Below are 14,649 nucleotides of genomic sequence, written 5' to 3' on the forward strand. Positions count from 1 at the left end.
TTTTCCTCCGAAGATGGAGTGGAGGTTCGTGTGCATCTATATATAGACTCTGTACAGGGAATGTTCTGAATGCTCCTAAAGCAGTTCTTAGGGCACTGTGATGGATAGTGCCTAGCCGAGTTAGTGCACTTTTCCTGGCAGAGTCATAGATTGGAGCTCGGTAATCCAAGCGAGATCGGATTAATACCCGATATAGCCGAAGCAGAGTGTATCGGTCAGCACCCCACGTCAATGAAAAAGTACACTGAGGATATTTAATTTTTTCAAGCAAATGGTTCTCTGATATGTGATGTGTTGTAAGAAGTTTAATTTATTGTCCAGGATTAGGCCAAGAAATCTGATACTATTGGAAAGGGGTATAGTGAAATTTTTAAGATGTAGTTCAGGCTCAGGGTGGATCTTACGTTTTTTACAGAAATGAATACAGTTAGATTTTTGTGCTGATAAGCGGTAGCCATTGCGAGACATCCACAGCTCAATTTTGTTAATTGAGGTCTGAAGCTGTATCTCAAAATTTCAGGTGGTAGATGACTTTCATCAACCGGTGAAATACCACCACTTTGCTTATTGGAGGCTTGAAGTGGTGAAACCCATGTTTAGTCTCTAGAGCAAAGTTTCCGGCATCCCCCTCTCCTCATACTTCTCCTTAACCCAAGCACGGTACTAAGTACTATAGGTTCTAATACCTCTCGTGTTTGGGGTTCACATTAAAAAAAAAAAAAAAAAAAAAAAAAAATAGAATTCATAGTATTTCCTTGGCACGAAATCATGAGATCATCTGCATAGTGATATAATTCTACTGTGCTTGTAATATCATGGATGATATTGTTTATTCTTATTAAAAATAGCGTAGGACTCAAGACAAATTCTTGAGGGACCCCCTTCTTCTGTATATGAATTCTAGAAAGAGCATTTAGATGACTAACCTGAAAGGTTCTGCCCTGGAGAAAGCTCTGAATAAACAAAGGATGCCTGCCTCGTAGAACAAAGGTGTAAAGATCCCGTACAATACTGAAACGCCATGTTGTATCAAAGGCATTTTCTAAATCGAAACTTACCATAACGAGGTGGTCATTTCTGACAAAAGCGTCTCTGATATTTGATTCTGCTTTGGTCATCATATCTAATGCAGATCTATTTTGCCGAAAGCCATACTGATTTTTATGTAAGATGTTATGTGACTCAAGAAACCAGGTGAGGCGCTTGAGAACCATTTTCTCCAGTGTTTTCCCCCAAACAACTAGTTAAGGAAATTGGACGATAATTTCCTGGATTAGAGAGGTCTTTTCCTGGTTTAGGATGGCTAATACAAGTGAATGTCTCCAACAGCGAGGATAAACATGTTCCTCAAAAATTCTGTTAAAAAATATTAAAAGAATTTGTAAAGCAGTATCATTCAAGTGTTTTAGCATAATATAAAATATACCATCATGGCCAGCTGCACTATTGGGTGCTCTATTAAGAGCATCCGTTAACTCGGATATAATAAAAGGCTGATTAAATGGAAGAGACAGACCGGTGTTGAAATTTAACTTATACCTTTCTGCTACCACTTTAATTTGTTGGAATGAAGCATCATATGAATTTGCTGCTGAAATTTTTGCAAAGGCCTTAGCAAAAGCGTTCGCTTTGTCTTTGGGGGAAGACAGTTTCTGTCCATCACAGATCAATATTGGAGAGGATGACAATGGATATTTGCCATTCAGATGTTGGATTTTCCTCCAGGTTAATCTAGTATCGGTGTTTTTGGTGATAGTGGAAGCGAACTGTATCCAGGAATCTTTTTTGGCTTTCCTTCTTATTTGTCGTGCTTTAGCATTTAATTTCTTGTAATTTATAAGGTTAATAATAGTGGGATGCTTGCGGAAAATATTCCAAGCTTTGTTCTTTTCTTTTTTTGCTCTATTACATTCATCATTCCACCAGTAGTTTTTGCACCTGCGTGGATGAGTCGACGACTAAGGAATAGCTTCGTCAGCTGCTGCTAGTATCCGTTTAGTAGTATGGTCATTAGTTTCATCTATTTACTGGTTCAGAATGAAGTTTTTATCTAAAACTGTACTTAAGGAAAATTTTTCCCAGTTTGCCTTTGTAAATTTCCATCTTCTGCGAGTTTTCGGATTGGTAGGGGTAGTTTGGAATTTACAAGTAATTGGAAGATGATCACTATTGTGGGGATTATCCAATACCGCCCAATGTATACTTGGGTACAGAGCGGGGGGGAGCAGATAGATAGATCTATGGCTGAAGTATTTCCTGTGGGAAAATGAACATGAGTATGTGCACCGGTGTTCAGCAGAGTTAGATTTTGTTTGTCCAGTAATGTTTCTATTAGCTGCCCTCTTTTATCCATATGGAGACTTCCCCATAATGGGTGGTGTCCATTAAAGTCACCCATCAAACAAAAAGGAGGTGGTATCTGGGCAAGGAGCTCATCAAAGTTTCTGTATATATACGTTTGGTTCGGTGGAAGATAAATAGAAACAAGAGATAAAGATATTCCAATTTCTATTCTTACAGCAACAACTTCTAAATTAGTTTTTAAGGGGATTTGCTAGACGGATTAGTAACGGATACCAAAACCGCTACCTGACCTACGGATACCAAAACCGCTACAAAATCCAGCAGGCATTGAAATCTCGGATTAGGTCATAAAGTTCATCTGTATTAGTACGTAGTCCTCTACAATTCCATTGTAAAATGTACTTCATTATTTAGTTTTAGTGGTAGGATGATCCGGTTGTCTTTTAGAGGCAGTAGGCTTATTGCGATCTATTTTAATTTTATCTTTTTTAGGAAAGGTAGGCCGTCCAGTGTCCATATCTTCTTCGGCATGAATTTCTAATATAGGTTCTTGTTGAGTTTTGTCATCTGTATCCATTTCTGCAGTATTAATTTGGGTTTTAGTAGGAGATTCAGCTTTTGCCATCCTGGTCTCACTTTTGTGACTTGATGCCACTAGTAGTGGGGATGGAAATTGGAGTATTACAAGTCTGGTCTCTGTTGTTTTGCTTCAAGGATGGCTGAGGAACTAAAAGCTGAGCTCTAGCCCATTCAGCAGTGATATGTTCGGTGGAACTGAGTCATTGGTTTGTGTAGCAATTGAACGATATTTCTTTGTAATATCTGCATATGTACGTGCAGGAGTATCTTTCAGTATTTGTCGTCTCGCTTCCTGATAAGTCACTTTATTTTCCAACTTGAAAATTTCTGTATTTTTTCCCAAGTTTCCATAACTCGCAATTTCTAGAATATGCAGGATGATCTTCCTTGCAGTTAGGGCAAACTGGAAATGTAGCAGTTTGTGTGTGATCCTGGGATCCACATTTTGGGCATATTGTGTTTCCTCGACATGTTGCCTGAGAGTGTCCGAACTTCTGACACTTATAACCGTTAGGTTTGGTATATACGGGCGGATATGGCAATTTAGATAACCAGCTTTTACAGTATTTGGTAAGTTTGGAGTATTGAATGTGAGAATTACACTACGGGTTGGAATGAGATTGCCATCTCTACGAGTCAAAATTCTCTTAGCTTGTATGACCTTTTGATCTTTAAGTTCTTGTACAAGCTCCTCTTCTGTTACATTCAATAGATCCCACTCAGAGATAACACCTTTGGAACTATTTAGGGTTGAGTGGGGAGATATTTTAACAAGGATACCATCAAATGTTGTCATCTTTAACAACAATTCTAAATGTTTCGACTGTGTAGTTTCCACAAGCAAATCCCCTGACTGTAACCTTTTGACCATTTTAAGTGATCCAGCAGCATTTTCTAGAAATCTCTGTATAATAAATGGAGAGAGTTTGCTCACTGGTTGACTAGTTAAGGAATGGATAATCAGGAAAGTTGGGTACTCAGGTTGATGATTATCTATTTTTAAGCGCTTACGTTGCGCACTACTTTCATCAGAATTATACCAATCTATGGTATTTGAGCTTGAAGGCTCTCAGGCTGGATGATTTTCTTTATCCATGTCGGCTCCTTTTCGCCCTGGGGGATTATCTTTTCCACCCAGGTTACCGGCCCCGCCATGGGGAGGCAGGAGCAGTGCCGCTTGTGGTCAAGCGTAATAGTTAGTACGGTTAATATATACAATAAAGAAAAGGGTACTTTCCTTTTTCTGGCTCTCTTTCTATACTTTTAAAAGTAGAGCTAATCAACAGAAAGACTTATGAACGAAATAAAACAAGGAAAAACGCAGTCGCTTTAGAAAATCGCAGTACTATTAGCACAGAAGATCGCTTGGCCTCAAGAATCGCTTGGCACCCGGGGCCTACACATATTAGATGCAATGCGCAAATGTGCTGCTGTCTCAATATACTTCATACTACATTCATAGTCTCATTGTCCGAGACCTGATAATACCAAAGGAATATGATTAACTAGGCTAAATATCAGATCATGTTTCTGTTATTCCAAAACGTCCGTTTCAGTATTAATGGGCACCTTATCAGCATTTCTATACGAGTACGTAATTTCAATACTGATTTACACCGACTCCAAAGCAACTATGGTTCTGAATAAGCATTCCTCCCCCCATTTGTAGCACAATGTTCTCGAATCAAATTCCACACAAAAAACGCAAACAGTATTAAAATGGCTTAAAATTAACTATTATAAAGTGACTACATGATTCAAATAAGAACACTATCAAAGTTGAAACTTTCGAATTTAGAATTTAAGAAAATTTTAAACTCTAAATTATCTATTAGAAACCAATGGATTTCCCAGTAGGTAATTCGATTTGTGTTAATTTTTTTCTTATCTCAGAGAACAGGTTTCTCTGCTTCCTATTTCGAGTGTTTGTTCAATACCACACGAAAATTTCCCGAATTCCACTATGTACTGTATATAAAGCTGAAATCATTAAATGGCATTTGCTTCATCTATGTTCATACAATAATTAGCATTAGCATTAGTAGAGGCATTTGATGCAAGAAAGCAAGCTTATGCAGCATCAGCCAAAAAAAAAAAAAACCCACTTCCACTTCACCCCTCTTTTCGTTCAAAATACCTGTCCAGCTGAGCCTTAAACTTATTTAGGCTATCAACCTCCACCACAAGGGATGGAAGTCTGTTCCACCAACCAACCAACCACCCGCTGGCTAAAGGCAAATTTCCGCACGTCTATCCTACATCTGTCTTTCCTCAATTTGAATTTATGCCCTCTCAGGTGATTTTTCTGAGCTAGAGGAAGAATCCCATCAGCATTGAGCATACTTAAACCATTCAAGGCTTTATACACCTCTATCAGATCACCTCGCTGGTGCCTAGTCTCCAGACACTGTAATTTGCAAAACTTAAGCCTTTCTTCGTAAGAGCACCCCTTTGTTCCATTCACTAATCTTGTTGCCCTTCTCTGTACTCGTTCCAGCAGCTCTACATCCTTCTTGAAATGAGGCCTCCAGACCTGTATACAGTACTCTAGGTGTGGCCTGACCATTGCCTTATACAATGGAATAATCACCTCCTTATCCCTGCTGGAAAAATTCCTGTATATCATTGACAATACTCCATGAGCTACTCTTGCAGCCCATCTGCACTGCTCAGAGAACTTCATATCTGCCTGCAGAACCACCCCCAAGTCCCTTTTATTCTCTACCACTGTCAGTGTAGTACCACAGAGTTGATACGTTGCTCTGGGGTTGCTGTTTCCCATGTGTAGTACTTTACATTTGTCAATGTTAAACTTCATTTGCCACCTCTCAGCCCATCTGCTCAACCTTTCCAGATCCTGTTGCAGCAGCATAGTGTCGCAGCAGCAATGTTGCAGCAGCAATTAAACCTACATAAGTGGAGTAAGTATTAATTACTTAACCAAATGGGCGACTACCTGCAAAAAGCGTAAGTCAGTAAGTGATTAAGACCCGGGAAAAGAACTATAGGTCTCTTTGCTGTTCAATATACAGATGATGCGATAAAAAAAAAAAAAAAAATTACTCTTCAAAACTGTTAGGTTCTCAATTCAGTCTGTGTCATTTTTAGCAAGCGAGATTTCTAATATACAAATTTTGTCCCAGAAATGATCTTATAAAAATCAGTAGTCTCACTTTGAAACAATGCAGTGTCGCCAAAGACACTAGAGATTGTTGAAACAACTATGGAAGTCATTCGCAGCTGCTTGAATATGTGTAATGTCCACATAGCGATGGCCTTTTGCAGCTTCTTTCAGCCATGGCAACAGAAATTCAATGCTGAAAAATCCCAAAAAATACAGCGGATGGTTAAGACAGTGACTTGTCTTTCGATCAAAAAGTGTTGGATAAACAGAGTTTGAAGTGAGCGCGCGTTACCATGCAAGAGGAATTAATTTCCTCTTATATCATCTCAGGGCGATGACGACGAATATTCATCACTAAGCGTTGTACAACACGCGTGTAAAAGTCTTGATTAATAGTTACACTGCACAATCCCTTTTAATTGGAAAAGTGATTAACAGGGATTTCGCATTCGACTTCTGGGCAATAACATTTCTGGAGAGGTAACAGGGTTCTGCTCCAATCTTGACTCCGGTGCTTCCCCAACGGTAGGGGGGGAAAAAAAGAACAGAACCTTGTGGAATATCAGCATTAGCTGAAAATTTTTAGGACAGGAAGTCATCTTCCATTACACGCATGGAACGGTCAGAAAGAAAGCTACCTACCCAATTGCTATTTGAAGCTGAAACTTTTATCACCAACAATAATGACAGTCACGAAAGCGTTGGCAGGTAATCACAAGATGTTTGCAGGTAATCACATATCACAGACCAAGTTTCCTTTTGTTCTAGTATCAAACTTCGCACACAATTTTCTTTTCCCCAAATCCTCACCGAATATTTTCCCAGTAAAAATTTGTGACATTGTTTTTGCTTAAGTTTATTTATTTGTTTATTTTACTGATACATTGTACGAGCTTCACCAATTTACAAAGTGCTAATTTGAAGATTTAAAATCCTTAGTATCGTTGCAAAATGAGCACTAACTTGATTAACAGACTTAAAATATGAATTTCCTAAGAAGTATATTTCATAATTAAAATATAAGTGCGGCAAAAATATACAAAATATAAAAATAAATTATGAAAAGGAATGTTATCCAGGCTTAATAGATATTCATTAATTCTAATAAATAAAAAAGAAAGTTAAAACGCATCCGAAAATCATCTACTAGCATCCGAAGTTATCAGCGATCATGATGCAAAAATTCCCTGACCCTGCCGATGCTTTCACTCGAATTTGTGCAACAGAAGAGTGTCCCGACTTATAATCATCTTGAACTTTCCCCTTCCATCAAGAAAACGATTACATCACTCAAAAATAGAAGAAGGCGATAAAGCTTCAACACCGCAAGTTTCTTACAAGTTCTGTGTCACTTTGGCACGTTGGCCCAGTTAAAAAAAAAAAACTTTTGTTGTAACTCGTTGTGCCCGGCTACGCGAGAGCCCTGTTCCCCTGCTCTTTATTATCCCACGGGACTCTATAATATATAATACTGTATATCTATAAATAGTTAGAGTTTGCTGTGAACAACTACCCCACTACCAGAGCTTACATTTAACAGCCCCCCCCCCCCCTTTTAACTGCTGTTTTTATAGGATAACGCGATTTGTAATATTTCTAATTGAGAATTATGATTGTTTGTTTGTTTTGTTTTGTTTTTATTGGCGCATTAGCTGCGGAGGCTATAATGCGCCAAGACCAGGTCGTATATAAAAAAATTTTTTAACTTTCAGTGACCTACATAGTTAGGTCACTATGTCAAGATGTATAACATATGTATAAAAGAAAAATGTAAATTTTATATAAGATCAAAAATGTTTATTGACTTTAAAAAGGTAAAAACAGCAGACACATGGTCATTGTCAGATAAAATCTGACTGAGTGTATACGGCTCAGTCAGATGATTAAAAGCGGTAAAACGGATATTGCTAAAATCTGGACATTCAATTAAAAGGTGTCTGATCGATACAATTGTGCCACAGGACACACACATAGGAGGGTCATCAGCCCTCACAGAGAATTATGAGATCTAACATGGATGGTAAGACTAATACTTTAAGAAAGTATTAATCTTACCCCCCCCCCCCTTTAACTGCTGTTTTTATAGGATAACGCGATTTGTAATATTTCTAATTGAGAATTATGAGATCTAACATGGATGGTAAGACTAATACTTTAAGAAAGTATTAGTCTTACCCCCCCCCCCCCCCCTTTTAACTGCTGTTTTTATAGGATAACGCGATTTGTAATATTTCTAATTGAGAATTATGAGATCTAACATGGATGGTAAGACTAATACTTTAAGAAAACTGGTTCAAAGGGTAGAGTTAATATTTCTCCAAAGCCGGTTGGGGAAACTCGATCACAGTTAATTCAAGAAAACCTTAATGGAAAAAGTTATTTCTACTCAAGAAGTTGAAACTTCTGAAAGTTCTGGAGAAAATGACAAGACCGACAATCTAGAGAAATCACAGGATCCTTCTATCATGTATGAAAAGATATCCAATATGAGAAAAGATATGATCTTCCTCATGGTGGAGACCAAGTTTCTAAAAAGGCTAAAGATATAATTACGAAAAAATGATCAACGCTTGAGACTGTTATTACAGCTCTCGTAATTGATAATGAGAGATTAGGAGCTTTTAATAAATAAATCGAAATCCGGGCTAATTTGCTAGATAAAAATTGTATAAACCTTTTCACTAGGGAATATTAATAAAAACTGATCATATCCAGGAATTAGTCAATCAAACTTCTGAAACAAATACAGCAGTGTCTGAGGGATCACAGTTTCAGGTTGCTTCCTCTATGAGATGATATGCTGACGCTGCCTGTGGGGCACCTTCGGTGAAGGAAAAATCAGTAAAATCAAGTGAAAATGTCATAATTAATATTCTTGTAAAGTACTTTAGTTATTTCCTCCTGGATTTTAATAACAATTGAAATACAGTACAGCAGTGTTTCTCAATCTTTTTACTCTCGTGGCACATTTTCCAAAGAAGAAAAATTTCGCGGCACACCTACGTAGTCATAGAAGAAGAAATTTCTAAATTTCGCGGCACACTAATGTGACGCGGCACACCCTTTGAGAAACACTGCAGTACAGTATAATGCGCACACGTTTCATGTTTCTGCTCTGATTAATATAAGAAAACAGTAATTCCTGATTTATATATTCAAGCAAATTGATAAAAAAAAAAATAAATAAATAAAAAGCAGCACATCAAGAAGTAACCACGGGCAACGTGGTTACTTCTAAATTAAAAATAAGGCAGTTTATTAAAGAGCGTTCGGTTTCGTAAAATTTTCCATTTTGGACTCTTTTATCATACGGTGAGGTTTTTTTTTTTTTAATCGGTGAAATTACTTTTCACTGTATTAAGTAATTAGTGCAATTCAATGTAATTAGTGATACTAATTTCTAAAACTATGACTATTTAATTCCTATTACTACGAAGTTTTGTATAACGTATTTAATTATTTAAAATATTTTATGTTCATAACAAAGCATTAAAAAATTTAAATATTTCCAAATGTGTATCGGTAGCTTCCATGATTTGTTATTTGTTGAGTAGTGGTTTGCGGTGTTTTTTTTTTTTTTTTTTTTTTTTTTGCTCTCTTTAGAATTAATTTTAATGTCCCATTAAATAGGACAGCAGATTCGTGTGCTCAAGAATGCACAAGAATGCAGTACGTCGCATCTTTTTAGTTCGCGCCAAAAAAAAAAAAGAAAAGTCACTGAACTCACACTCATAGAAAGCGTTGTGTTCCATCCAAGGAACTAAGCTAACTCAACTAAAGTTACCAATGCGCGCATAGCCTGGGGCTACAAAACTTACATCGCTAAAATTCCTAAAAATCAAAACCACGGAAATAAAAATTCACTCCAACAGCTAAATCTCACAACCTGGCCTTCACTCGCGCAACGGTCAGTTGGTAAAGGTATATAATGGAATATGGTAGAATGCTAAAAAGACACTATTGATACTTGTTTAGTCACGAGCGGTTGCTTAGTAGTTGTTGGAAAAAAGTCATTGGACATCCTCCAAATAGGGAAGAGAAAACGTTGTTCATCAAAACAACAGAAGAAAATATTGTCTTAGCAAAGTCATCGCGGCCGTTCGCTGTTTGATAGATGATGCCGACAGGAAGCTAGCATGTTGAGTTATGGGTCTGCGGACACCATCACCCACCATTTCATGTTTTTTGAAGACTGAAAAATTATCTACAGAACGTCCATTCCACACGGACAATGAAGTGAAGACGTCAGACATGTTCAAACGGCAATCAAAATACTTATGAGCAGAATAAAAAAAAAAAAAAAAAAAACCTGCACAGATGGGATAAATGCCTAAACTGGTGGAAGTCTCGTTTCAATATGACTCCCTCGTATTTTATCCTTTTTAATGTCGAATCATGCCTAAGAAAAAGTAAAAAGAAAGAGTAACTTTACACCAGATGGAAAGAATGATTTTTCAGGTTTGTTCATAAGAAATATATTCTTAAACTTTTTTATTTTAACACTGTACATACACTGTAGAAAAATTGCTGCGTTCATTCTAATAGCCCGGGCGGCTAGACAGCGATCCCAGCTGGGGCCTGTAGAGTTTGTTTTCTAATATGTTACCACTGCAAAAAAAAAAAAAAAAAAAAAAAAAAAAAAGTGGGGACAAAATTGTTGGAAACCGCTGGAACCAACTACAGACAGTCCACACCGTCAGCCTTGAGATGCCCGATTACCTCATCTCGCCATCCGAACCAAAGAATCTGAGCGGCTACAGGCAAACTTGGAAGTGTTTCCAAATCACGTAGAGAATTGCATGCCATGAATTTTTGTGGAAAAGCTGCAGCCTGCAACTGCAAGCTTTTGAAAACTAAAGCTTGCGGGCTGCGGTTGCATAGTCCAGGTTGTGTGAACACAACCTGCTTCTATTGTGGATCAATCGAAATCTGTACTCTGGAGTAATGAATCACGTTCTTCCGATCTGATGGATGTGTTTCAGTATGGAGAATGCCTGAAGAAAGCTTGGGATAACCTGAGCGTGTTATCCCAACTATGAAGTTAGGCGGTGTCACGACCTGGAAGTGCTTCTCGTGGTATGAACAAGGTCCAATAGTCGTAGTGCATAAAACCATGGCGCCTCCGTAGCCAGGTGGGAAGGAGCAGCAGTGCGTAGCACACGCTTCTTGATTAGACCGGGGTTCGAGCCCGTCACCACCAAATACGGAGGATGCGGAAAGGTCATTCAGGGAATGACCACCGCATATCCCGGAGCAATATGGCCTTAGTTGCTAATGCTCCTAAAAAAAAAAAAAAAAAAAAACAAATAACAACAACAACAACAGCATAAAACCATAACGTTGCATCTTACACTGAAGTTATATGTAACCTATATCGTGGCAATAAAGTGGTTTCGACACGTCACCCGACTGGAGAGGTCTGGGTTCGAATCCCGTCGTACACTAGAAGAATTTATAAAATGCTCTTAAGTTCTTGTTATTGGCCGATCGTGGGCTGAGGGAGTGGGGTTCCCCCCACGAGTTATTCCAGGTTTTTCAGCTAGCGTAAAATGCACATTGGCTACTAATGCGTCTAAAACTTTACAAAAACGAATGGAAGCAACACTTATAACAGCCAAACCAAGCATATAAAAGCATACAGATATTTGTAACACGTAAATACATACAGTGATACATGCAAAAACATATTGACATACATATCGTAATACGTACAAACAGTGTACATATATATAATAATACATACAAACATACAGATATTAATTCAAATACAGATCAATATTCTCCTCAGCAGAGGGACAAAGTGGAGTTGATCAGAGATGGAAACTGTTACAACTGTATTAGGTTGTACATGTCCTGTATCTTCTTCTTTCTCCAGACTTTCTCACCACAGAACTTATGTGGATCAAACTTCAGAGTATTGTACGTTTGCAGGCAGTTTGTTAGCAGGAAAAAGCCTACTAAGCATGGCTAAATTCTGTAAAGAGCTGATTTGGAGAATCCACAGGTAATCGCGAAGGATGTGGGACAACCTAGGGCCTACAACGGGGTTGTAGATATTTGGAGAGTCAAGACGATCGGTGAGGATTTGAGATACGATACGTATATTTCCTGCCATGAGCAAATGATACCAAGGGGTGCAGCCAAGGTTAGTAGCATACAGATCTCGAGTGACCAGTAACACGGTTCAACCACCTTAATATCCAGTATCCAATACCCATTTTTTTGATGTTAGTGATAGGGGAGCAGAATGATTGTATTCATTGTCATAATAATAGAACTCCTTTGACCTAGTGGTCGTGCTGGAGTATAAACAAAAACAAATTTTGTACAGCTAGCAGTAGAGGACAATAAAGAAGCGTGTAGCATGTCTGTATCAAACATGATATGATTGTGGAGAAGTTTAGTGCAGAAGAGGCAGGAAAGCATGGACTCCGAACTCAAAATTCTGGAAAGAACATCTGCTACAATTTCTTTTGAAGCTTTTGATTCTTAACGACGTAAAGGAGTATAAATCATAGTATAAATAATTATTTAAACTATGATTGTGGCTTGGTGGCTGGCTTATTCATCATGATAATGTGTCGACTCATAGCACACTTTATGTGAAACAATCTTTGGCCAAAAAATAGTATTAAACAGCTGAATTCGCCATACTAGCGCTAACCGACCTTTGGCTATTTTAAAAAAATCAAGTATGCCCTAAACGATAAAGATTTCCTAACACTGAGAATATTATAAAGTATATGAACAAGCTCTAAAGTCAATTCTGAAAGGGTTTGTTTGGTTTTTATTGGCGCATTAGCTACTAAGGCTATAATGCGCCAAACTAACTTCTGAAAGGGGAATTGCATTAATGTTTTGAGAAAACAAGTGTACAACTTCTCAGTTGATTACGCTGATAAAACCGATTTAGATATATAAATTCGAGTAGTTATTTTAAAATCAATCAGTCTGTTTACTTTCGTACTTCATACACACTTACCTAATCACACTGGAAGGAGGATGTTCATCAATCATCGCGATCATCCGGAGCATTTTTTTCAAGAGAGAGGCAAACTAGTTTTCCAAAAAAGGGTTCACCGAAAAAAACTTCCATTTAGCATCTTGAAAAAGTGTAAAGAAACGAGTTTGATTTAGTGTGATATACGTTAAATATTTATTAGTGACAATATAATTGAAACTGTCATAAATATGCCAAAAATATTTAAAATTGTGTTAACAAGATTATCTATTAATAGCAAAAAATCACAATATAAAAAACATTTTGTCTTTCCAAATTCCAGATTAGAGGTACTGCCGTTCTTAGATTCTCTCTCTCTCACGTTACTTTTAATTCTACCCAGCCTTTGAACGCAATAAATAAATAAATAAATAAATAAATAAATAAATTTTCTGTTTATACTCCGGGACGACCACACGGTCAGAGGAATTCACAAGATAGAGAGAGAGAGAGAATACAAGAAACAGCACCATATTTAGTAGTCACAGGGTTCAACCCCGGTCAGGCGAACGTGTACTTAAGTACCCCAGCGCAAAACTACTCGTCTACGGCGGCTGTTAAAAGCTAACTACACCAGGTACGGTATCCCAAGTGGTCACCCTCCCAAGTACTAGCTGAGCCTAACGCTGCTTAACCTCGATGATCGGAGGAGAAAGGGTGCATTCAGCCCAGTAGGAAAATGAAGCTGTAACATAAAATAAAATAAAAAAACATGTCATAGCAATTTCGATTATGAAAATTCTAGTAATGGAGAGTTCGTCAAACTTATATTTCATGATGTAATATGAGATAAAAATTGGACTGTGATCAAAGGCAACACGAAACCAAAAATGTTATTACTAGACTTCCACATTTAAAACTCTCACAGTTACTTTTCTTCTGCACTGGGAAGCTTTTGTTCATTGTAGCTCACCATCTCCATATTTCTTATATGCTGTTTAATAATAATTTCAATCTAAAATTTGTTTACAACAAATGAATCCTTTAAAGAGGTTTCTACAAGTGAATTTTAATTTATACTATAAAACTTTATATGATCATAATTATATTCCGCGAAGAAATGATTTTTTTCTAGTGAAAAATGAGCAGTACGGGAAATCGAGTTGTGACTTATTAAGCTAATTTCCTCACTAAACAATAAGATTTGGTTAAAAAGTGATCAGATCATTATGCTTTTGTTCATAATAGCTTATGGTTAACCGTACAGTTTACCATTCTTACAAGGTTAACGGTATATTCATAACAAGTAAAAAGAATACGCCCTGGCACTACGTGTGTGTGTGTGTGTGTGTGTGTGTGTGTGTGTGTGTGTGTGTGTGTGTGTGTGTGTGTGTGTGTGTGTGTGTGTGCGCGCGCGCGCGCGAGAGAGAGAGAGAGAGACGATATTTTTCCTATCATAGTCTATCCCTTAAGAAAGTTAAGTAGCTCTCTTAGTCCAGGAAGTAGGGAACAAAGAAGTCAGAAAGACCAATAACGATTCGAAGGGACAAATCGACACACAACGAAAAGAATTCTGTCGTTGGTCAGCTTGCAACAAAACAACCATTCAAAATTGTAGTATGGGAGAAGGGGATATACGTAGCAGGCGGCTGGTGTTTTGATCATGGAGCATGTGAAGACACGGACAGAAAGGCGTGTCAAA

At 37.6% G+C, this 14,649-nt stretch overlaps 1 protein-coding gene across 1 annotated transcript in view; it reads right to left on the reverse strand.

Moving 5' to 3' along the window:
* The window catches only part of LOC150085548 (uncharacterized), a 265,285-nt gene extending 252,230 nt beyond the window's left edge, over window positions 1–13,055 (reverse strand). The window contains exon 1 of the mRNA XM_090374108.1: window positions 12,990–13,055. The gene's annotated coding sequence lies outside the window, so the exon portion shown is untranslated. The remainder of the gene's footprint in view (window positions 1–12,989) is intronic.
* Window positions 13,056–14,649: the final 1,594 nt, after the last annotated feature.

This window comes from Mastigoproctus giganteus, chromosome 5 (genome assembly GCF_048544385.1).
Source record: "Mastigoproctus giganteus isolate SK-2022 chromosome 5, ASM4854438v1, whole genome shotgun sequence".
In the NCBI taxonomy this organism is placed as follows: domain Eukaryota; kingdom Metazoa; phylum Arthropoda; class Arachnida; order Uropygi; family Thelyphonidae; genus Mastigoproctus; species Mastigoproctus giganteus.